We start from the raw sequence: 8,627 nt of genomic DNA on the forward strand, positions 1-8,627 counted from the left end.
TCAGCTCCACCCTCCCCCGCCCCCCACAACCCTATAACTAGAAGCATGGCAAAAATCTGCAATAGATAGAAACCAAGAATAAATCAAGCTGAATTCATTTGCTGTCTTAGTGACTAAATATGTTTGATTATCGTAAATTAAAGCTATACCTCAATGTTTCTAGGCTCCGTTTGAAAATTTCTAAAATTAATGATGGGAAACCTATAGATTTCCCAACTATTTGCTCTCCGATCTTGAACTTACATTGCTAAGCGTTGTTTTCATTAGCAAAAATAAAAATAAATTACTAAATAACCTTATTTGTAATGTATTTCCAATTGAATTTTTCTGATTACTTTTTTTGACAGTTATTGAAACAATTGACTATACATATTTGTGGGGTACAGATTTAAATATCAATACTTGTATATGATATATGATGATCAAATCAGGATAATTAGCATACTCCTATTAACAAAACGTAATCAGCCTTTGTGATCAGTAAACAGTACTGATTACTTTTAGAGCCTTTTTCTGTGAGGCCATCGGCAGCCCCTTCTCTACCTTTGGTGTTCTTACCTTTTGATGTTCTGAAAAAATGGTCATTTCCAGTCTGACCATTACCTTCCTTCTCCGCTTTTGGTTGGGATGCAAAGCCATAAAGAATAAAGTCTACATCTTCAATCAACATCTGTGCTTTGTTCAATTACTTATTTAAAATAATAATAGTAATAAGACCACTAGCTCATTGAAATTTACTGTTTTGGCTTTTCCTAATTTATCAATCTGCTTTATTAGACAAATGAAATCTAAGATCCTTGAAAGCTGGGACTGTGTCTATCTTGTTCGTTGCTGTTTCAACTTCATCTACAATATGTAAAATGAGTGAATGGGTCAATAAATATATGTTAAATAAATAAAGTAATAAATTCCATTAACACCATGCCCATCACACAACACGACTCTAGCCATATATATTATTTTATGTATATATAAATTCTATATGTTTGATATATATTCTCTATATAGAATTAATTAAGTGTATTAAGACATTTTAAACATATAAGACTTCAGAAATATAAATCTTTTCTGTTTTCTTCTCTTTATAGACAGAATAATGGTAAAATCTTTTAAGTACTCTAGAATAATTAAATTAAAAAACATTTTAACTTCAAAATAAATAACAGGAATCACAAAAATAGACAGTGATAATTCTATGTAAACACATGGTTCTTTCAGCTAATCTTTTTAATAAATCTACTACCCAGTTTAACAAAGAGACAGTAGAGCAGAGAGGGCAGGGTAGGAGCTGTAGAGTCAGACTGCCCTGGCTCATAGTCACTTCTGACAACACCTGGCCTTGGACACCTCATTTAAAATCTGTGGCCTTTGGTTTGTTCATTCAACATAGGGATAATAATTGTTATCTGCCTCATAGAATTGTATGAGGTTAAATGATTGTGCTTATGTGTCTGTTGTTTCTCAGCCCAAATCTGCTCTGGGAGAGTGATGCTGGGGAAGGACTCTACAAATGACATTTCTCAGACGCCTTTGCTAGGGGCCCTCTTGTTAGGTTCGAACAGTGAGGGGTACAAGAAAGAGAACAGAAGGTAGGAGGAGGCAGAAAGAACGTCTTTCTGTTTCTTGCTGTGTTTATCAGCATTATGCATCGCAGTGTGCTCAAGCTTCTAGGTTATTTCAACACACCTGTCCCCTTAGAGATGCTACAGTAGCCTGTCCATGCTATTATCTCAGAGAATGAAGCACTGGTTATAGGGGGCTGTTTCTCAAATTCATAAGATGTCAGCTACAGCCAAGTGACACCTCTCATCAAAAGCCTGAACACCCTTGTGTGATCTACCAGATTCTAGTAACCCCATTCTCTGTTGTTCTCCCAGCTGTGGGGAGTAAAGCACTTGCAGCTGCTTTATGTAGTTATCATCTCTGAATGTTTCCTTTCTGCTTTCTCAGCTCTCCAACACCTGCATAACCAATTCTCTACATCAAGTTGCTCCTACTCAAATATTTAGTGCGATTGCTATTTTCTTGAGTGGACACTGACATACAGTAAGTGCTATTTGTGAGGTGCTTAAAATCGTGTGCAGCACATAGTAACTGCTCATTAACTTTCAGCATTGTTATCTGCCTATGGCTGCCTTATTTATCAGGACAACAGCACCAAACTCTTAGTTTCGATAGTCAGGAGAAAAAGTAGCTGAATTTAGAAGAAAAGCTGAAAATTAATCTTTTCTATGGCTGCCTTATTTATCAGGACAACAGCACCAAACTCTCAGTTTCGATAGTCAGGAGAAAAAGTAGCTGAATTTAGAAGAAAAGCTGAAAATTAATCTTTTAGCAAACACTGTGAATAAAACCTACCACTTTACAACTAGAAAATTGTGGGTAGTAGGAATGAATATTTGCTAAAGAGAAGAGATGATGTGCTTCTCTAGCTCTCTGTGGTGACAAAACTTTTTTTTTAAATTCTAACCCATCATAGACTGGTGTGTAGTCCCCTGAGCATGATCAAAATACGGTTGTGTCACCCATGACGCAGCACAGGAGCTCAACACTTGTTCTAGAACAATTGTTCTATGCCCTGCTAAACCAATCATGGGCTTGGATTTTGTCTTAGTCCGTTTGTGCTGCTGTAACAAAATATCTGAGACTGAGAAAATTATAAGCAACAGAAATTTATTTCTCACAGTTCTGGAGGCTTGGAAGTCCAAGATCAAGATACTGATAGGTTTGGTGTCTAGGGAGGGCCTGGTCTTCATTTCCAAAATGTGGCCTTCTTGTTGCATCCTCCAGAAGGAACGAAGGCTGTGTCCTTTCATGGCAGAAGGGACAGAGGGCCAAGTGGGTGCTCTCTTCAACTTTAAGCCCTTTTATAAGGGTACAGAGCCCTCATGACTTTATCACCTATAAAATTTAAAACTCAGCACTGTTGCTTTGGGGATTAAGTTTCAATATAAATTTTAGAGGGGACGTCATCATTCAAACCATAGCAGATGTTGTGGAAATATTATATTGCCTTTATCTCACATTCTATACTTATCTCTTGTGGGCTTGTTTCCAACAGTTTGAAATGTTCCAGAACACATTTTTAGTGGCAGTACCTTATAGTGATTTGGAACTATTCACTCCTCTTGTTGAGAATTTAAGTTGAGGGGGATGCTTGGTTCTGCCCTGATACCACTGTGGATCCCCTTTAATTACCGAGTTTTCTAACTACACAGAGAAAAGAAAACCTTGGAAATATTGGAGGACATGTGGATGGTGAATCATTTAGGCTGTTATTTGAGAAAGAGAAGCATGCAAACAACTCTTTTTATATTTTAGGTCTAGGGTAAAAAAAGAGCCTGTCTCCCTTTCCTGTCCCCAAAGAACTATTAGCCATACCATATACTCTCTAATCTTCATTACTTCTGACACAGGGCTTCTTGTGCTATAACGCTGTCCTTTTTCCCCCCCTCAGTCACCCTTCCAAGCTCAAACCCAAATTCATCTATTCCACGAAATCTACTCCGATCCCCCAGTAACACTCTATTTAACCCCATATACTTAGCACATATTACCTGGTACTATAGATTTGCTGTTGCTGTTGTTTTGTTTGATTGTTTTTTCAATTCATGGTTTATCTTCTTTAAAGGTCATCAGTTCTTTGGGGAAAGGTCTTTTACTTATAAACCTGTGTCTTATAAGAAGCTGCATATGAGGGTCTACATAAAAGCAATTTTATAGTCTAAAAAAGTACAATGAGATGTCCACATTCAAAGAGGATGGCACGGGGAGAAGGAAGTATAATAAGCCCCTACAGTTGAGTTTACCATACTAATTTTTTTTAACCAAATTATAATGAGACCAATGCTTATAAAGTATTTGGAAATCCTTGGATAAAAGAAATTTTATGAATGTAGAATACAGTGAAATATTTCCAATTAGAAAAAGAAAAAGAGGACTAATGAAGTAAGAAGTTATTTATAGTCCAAATAATATAATAAAAGGATTATAGTTTCATTTTTAAAGAATTATATTAACTATAAATTTAAAAACTAAAAGTTTTGTGCTAGAGAATATAATAGAATAATTATGTTCCAGACTTCATGTCAAGATTTTTTCTTTAATCATTTTGAATACTTCAATCTTCTTTATCCAAAAATCAGTGAATAAAAACTGAAAATTTCCCTATCTATAAAGAAAGGATCTTCCAAATAACATAAAGCATAGTTCAGTCTCTATCTAAATTATTGTAAAATCCCCTAATCTTAACTAAAGATTTGTTTTATTGACATAAAAATGTCTAAGGTATAGAAGAAATAATTCCACTCATCGAACCTGGTTAAATATATATTTTTTTCCATTGTGGCCCTGTAACTAAGCAGTTTTAAAATTCTGTGCTCATCTGAAAATGAGAATTTTAAAATACGTGACCTCTACATTTCTTTTCATCAGATACAAGAAAAGTGTTTCTGAAATGGAAATTTTTCTCTAAGATGAGAAGTCTCAGTGATTGTTAAACCACACCAAGGGGCAATTGGACATTTCCCCAGTAGTTTTTGGTCTAAATCAAACCTTTTGAACTTTTAAAGGTGATAGAAAGAAAATGACTCAAGCGACCAATTTCAAAATCTGCCTGGCTACTGGCATGTTTGGCAGAATTATTCTAACCAACCCCAACCCTACCAGAATCCTCTTTTCTCCAAAGTATATTTCTTTGCAATCAAACCTTCCTTTATAAGCTCTTTTAACAATTTCAAAATCTGCCTGGCTACTGGCATGTTTGGCAGAATTATTCTAACCAACCCCAACCCTAGCAGAATCCTCTTTTCTCCAAAGTATATTTCTTTGCAATCAAACCTTCCTTTATAAGCTCTTTGTAAGCCATATGTATATCGAAAATATATTTTGACCTTGACTTCAATTTGGGAAACATATTTCATGCTGTGGTCCATTTTCTTACAATAGAGAGTATGATAGTGGAAGCTTTTGCATAGTTAATTTCTGGCTAGTGCTTCATAAATTACTTAGACTGCCCCTTTCCTAGGAATGAAAAGAAAAGTTATGTCCATTAAAGTTTCTCAGAGATTACACTAGCAATCCACCTTGGGCTGTGTATTTCCTGCCTCTTTGTAGAAAATTTTGTAAAGGTAGAAAAAAACTTTGTAGGAATATTTGTAAAGGTAGGCAAAAAAGGAGCTCACCACAGTTGTGAGTCTACTGGCATATCTTTATCCCAAAGGTAGGAAGTGAAAATTTCATCAAGAACATTATTTAGTCTCAGATGACTGACTGAGGATATCTGAGCCTCTAGGATCCTTCTGTCCCAGTAACTTTAACTGAAGAATTGTCTTTTGCCAAAAGTGTGGTAGCTGATACAGCTATAACATACTTTAACTGCATTACAGCAGTTTGCTCTGTATTTTCCATTTTTGTTGTTGTTGTTTTAGTTGTTGTTGTTCAGTAAAAATGCTAGGTGCTAAGAATAAAAGAGTAGTCCCGTAAGAGAGAAAAAGCTGCATAAATATTTGAAACAACGTACAAAGCATTTTAACAGATATGCACAATGTACACCAGTAGCACAAAGGAGAAAACAACCAACTTTCCTTAGCACTGGAGGAGGGTCTCGGGAAGAGAGGATACACATGGCTGAGAATGTTATTTGGGATGAATAGAAACTTCCCAGACTTGAGTAGAAAGTGGTAGGAAGGTGTTCTAGTCAGAGTGAACAAAATATCCATAAGCAAAGAGGCATGAAATAGCATAAAACAGCAAGATCAGACAACTTCAAGGGACAGTTAGAGGGCCTATCACACCATTCAGTAACTTGGGGATTTATGCTCTCAGGGATAGGAAGCCCCAAATGCTTTCTTAAAATAATGGAATAGTATGATCATATTTGCTTCCTAGTGAGATTACTCTGGTTGAAACATACAGAATGGATTAAGTCACACCAGATTACAGGTAAAATGAATGATTTGGAGACTCTTGTGACAATTGAAACCTGAACTAAAGAGGTAGAAGAGTGTGAAAGAGACTAACTTGAAAGCCCCTTTGTAGGAAAAATAGACAAATAACAATGTATTTATTATGTATTTGTTATGCACTTGGCCTAGGCACTTTGTTAGTATCTAGAGATTATTAAAGAAAAAAATTATTCAATGACACTTGTTAAAGCGTGGTAAGGCAGACTTTATCAGGACGATTGTGAAAGGTATAGGGACCACAGCAATGGGGTTTTGCAGTGGAGGAGAGAGATTGAGTTCAACTCCTAATACAGCATGGGAAAGTAGGATTTCATAGCCAAGGAGCAGGGTGCAGATCAGTGGAGGGAGAATTACTAAGAGGAAACATCGGGGTAAGGGGGATTTTGGCTAACCCAACCTAACAGGATTTTTTTCTGAATACAGGCCAGGGTGATCAGACATCACCTGGGGGATGGTGAAGAATGAGGATCCTGTGAGAATTAAGGATGATCAGATATCAAGGGTAGGGGTTCTTACTAAACTGACTTAGCAGGGTTCTTTGCTAAAACTGGATTTTAGAAGGAAGTGCTCAGATGGACCTAGGAAGAAGGTTTAGGTGCCTGACTAGTCTGGCCAAGCAAAAAATCTTTTTCAGGATACAACTAAATTGAACAGACATAGAACTTACAGTCTAACAGCAGAGAGAGAACATTAAACAAGACTTTACAGTGGAATGTACGTGCTATGATAGGGTAATATGGGTTGCTATGGCAGCAGAGTACAGGGTCTCCAAACCTAGACAGGAGTTCAGTGAATGTTTTCTGGGGAGAAGTAAATCTAAACTGAGACTCAGGAAGGGAAGCAGTGAAGAGGGGTTGAAGGCAGACTGGCAGAAAGAGAAGAGAGCATTTAGAAAAGCCTGAGGTAAGACATAGTATAACACAGAGAACCTAAAAGAAAAGAGTGGAGAGATGAGAAGAGGCAAGAGAGCTAAGCAGAGGCCAGAACGTGCAGGGTCCCATGGAGTTCTGCCTTCATCTGAAGGGCAATGTTGAACCACTGAAACATCTCCAAGCACAGGAATAACACGTATGCTTGAATTTTTAGGAAATCACCTTGGACGTGATGTAAAGAACTCGTTGCAGAAGAGGCCAGACCCACTGTTTTGTATGTCACAGTGTCCATCACATTTCACTCAGCTCGTGTAAAGGATGTTCCTTCCACTAAACTAGATACTTTATTAAGGCAGAGAAAATATCTTTCTTATTCATTACTGTTTTCCTAGGCAGATGCTCAACAAGTATTAAATGAAATAATAAACAAATGAATGAATAAATGAATGAGGAGCAATTAGGATAACATTACAGGACTCCACAGAGGTAAAGTGGGGTTCTTAACAAGAGTAAGGGTGGTGACATAAAGATAATTGGACAGATTCAAGAAGTAAAGTTGACAGGGCACTGAAAATGATGGGAATAAAGAATATTTCCTAGTTTCCCACCTCATAAAACCAGATGATAGTGATGCCTTTGCCAACTGTCTCCACTCAGGCGGCTGACTTCTATTTCCACCCTCAGCTTTCTGCTTGTCACCATTTCCACTCGCCACTCCTTAGACTTCCCTGCACACCATAATTAACAAGCATCTTCAGAGTATAATCTCTTTCTCTTGAACTCCTAAAAATCAGATTTAAATCTCATACTTCCCAAAGATTTAAACAAAAACAAAAGTGACGAGAAATTAGGAAAAGGTTCATAAACAGAGGTAAGAAGAAGAAACACAGCCGAAGCTCTAATGGAACATAAGAGGAATTGAGTGGCCATCAGCATTAAAAAATGATGATTGAGGATGTATTATGTGTCAGACACTAGATAGAGATAATTAAAGAATTGCATTGTTTTATTTCAAAGATAGGACATTATGTCCTGTAATGCATATATACATATGTGTGTGTGTGTGTGTGTGTGTGTGTGTGTGTGTGTGTGTGTGTGTGTGTAAAGCAATATATGGTAAGTACCAAATAAGAGATACAGAGAATAAAGATTATCTGAACTCATTTTGGAAACATTCCTGTGTACTGGGACACATGGCAAGTTGAAGAAAGAATTTGGGAAGCCACAGATGTCCTAAATCTCTTCTCAATAAGGCTTTGAATCCTTGCTAATGACAATGTCAATCCCTGTCTGGTAGGTTTTTCATCAGAATAATATGATGCACTCCAAGTTCAGGACTTTTGCTGCAACCTGCAGCTGGCAATGTTCCTGAGCAGACATAGCTAATACTCAACAGCTGAATATATTTGGATTGGTATTCAAAAATACTCATGGTGCCAAATGTGAGAAGCACTAATAATCATGCCACTCATCAAATGAGAAAATTAGTTATTTGATTTTCCCAGTCCTTAAAATCTCAGCACACTTATATTATTTTGGCCAAAAAAAAGTGATATATGGAGAAGGGGGATAAAATTAGAGATGCCATCAGGCACATAGAAACTAGACTATTGGCATTAATATTTCCCTCTCATTTTGGCGTGTTCACCTTGATGAAACTATGAGAACAGTGAAAAGTTTTCTTCCTGACTGCTGGGAAAATAAAATACAACAGAATCCTAATACTTTTAACATGATCTATTCACTTTGGATAGCCTAAAGTCTAAAGTGTCATGGAAAAAAGAGTAAG

Source organism: Galeopterus variegatus, unplaced genomic scaffold (assembly GCF_000696425.1).
Source record: "Galeopterus variegatus unplaced genomic scaffold, G_variegatus-3.0.2 Scaffold2518, whole genome shotgun sequence".
Lineage (NCBI taxonomy): Eukaryota > Metazoa > Chordata > Mammalia > Dermoptera > Cynocephalidae > Galeopterus > Galeopterus variegatus.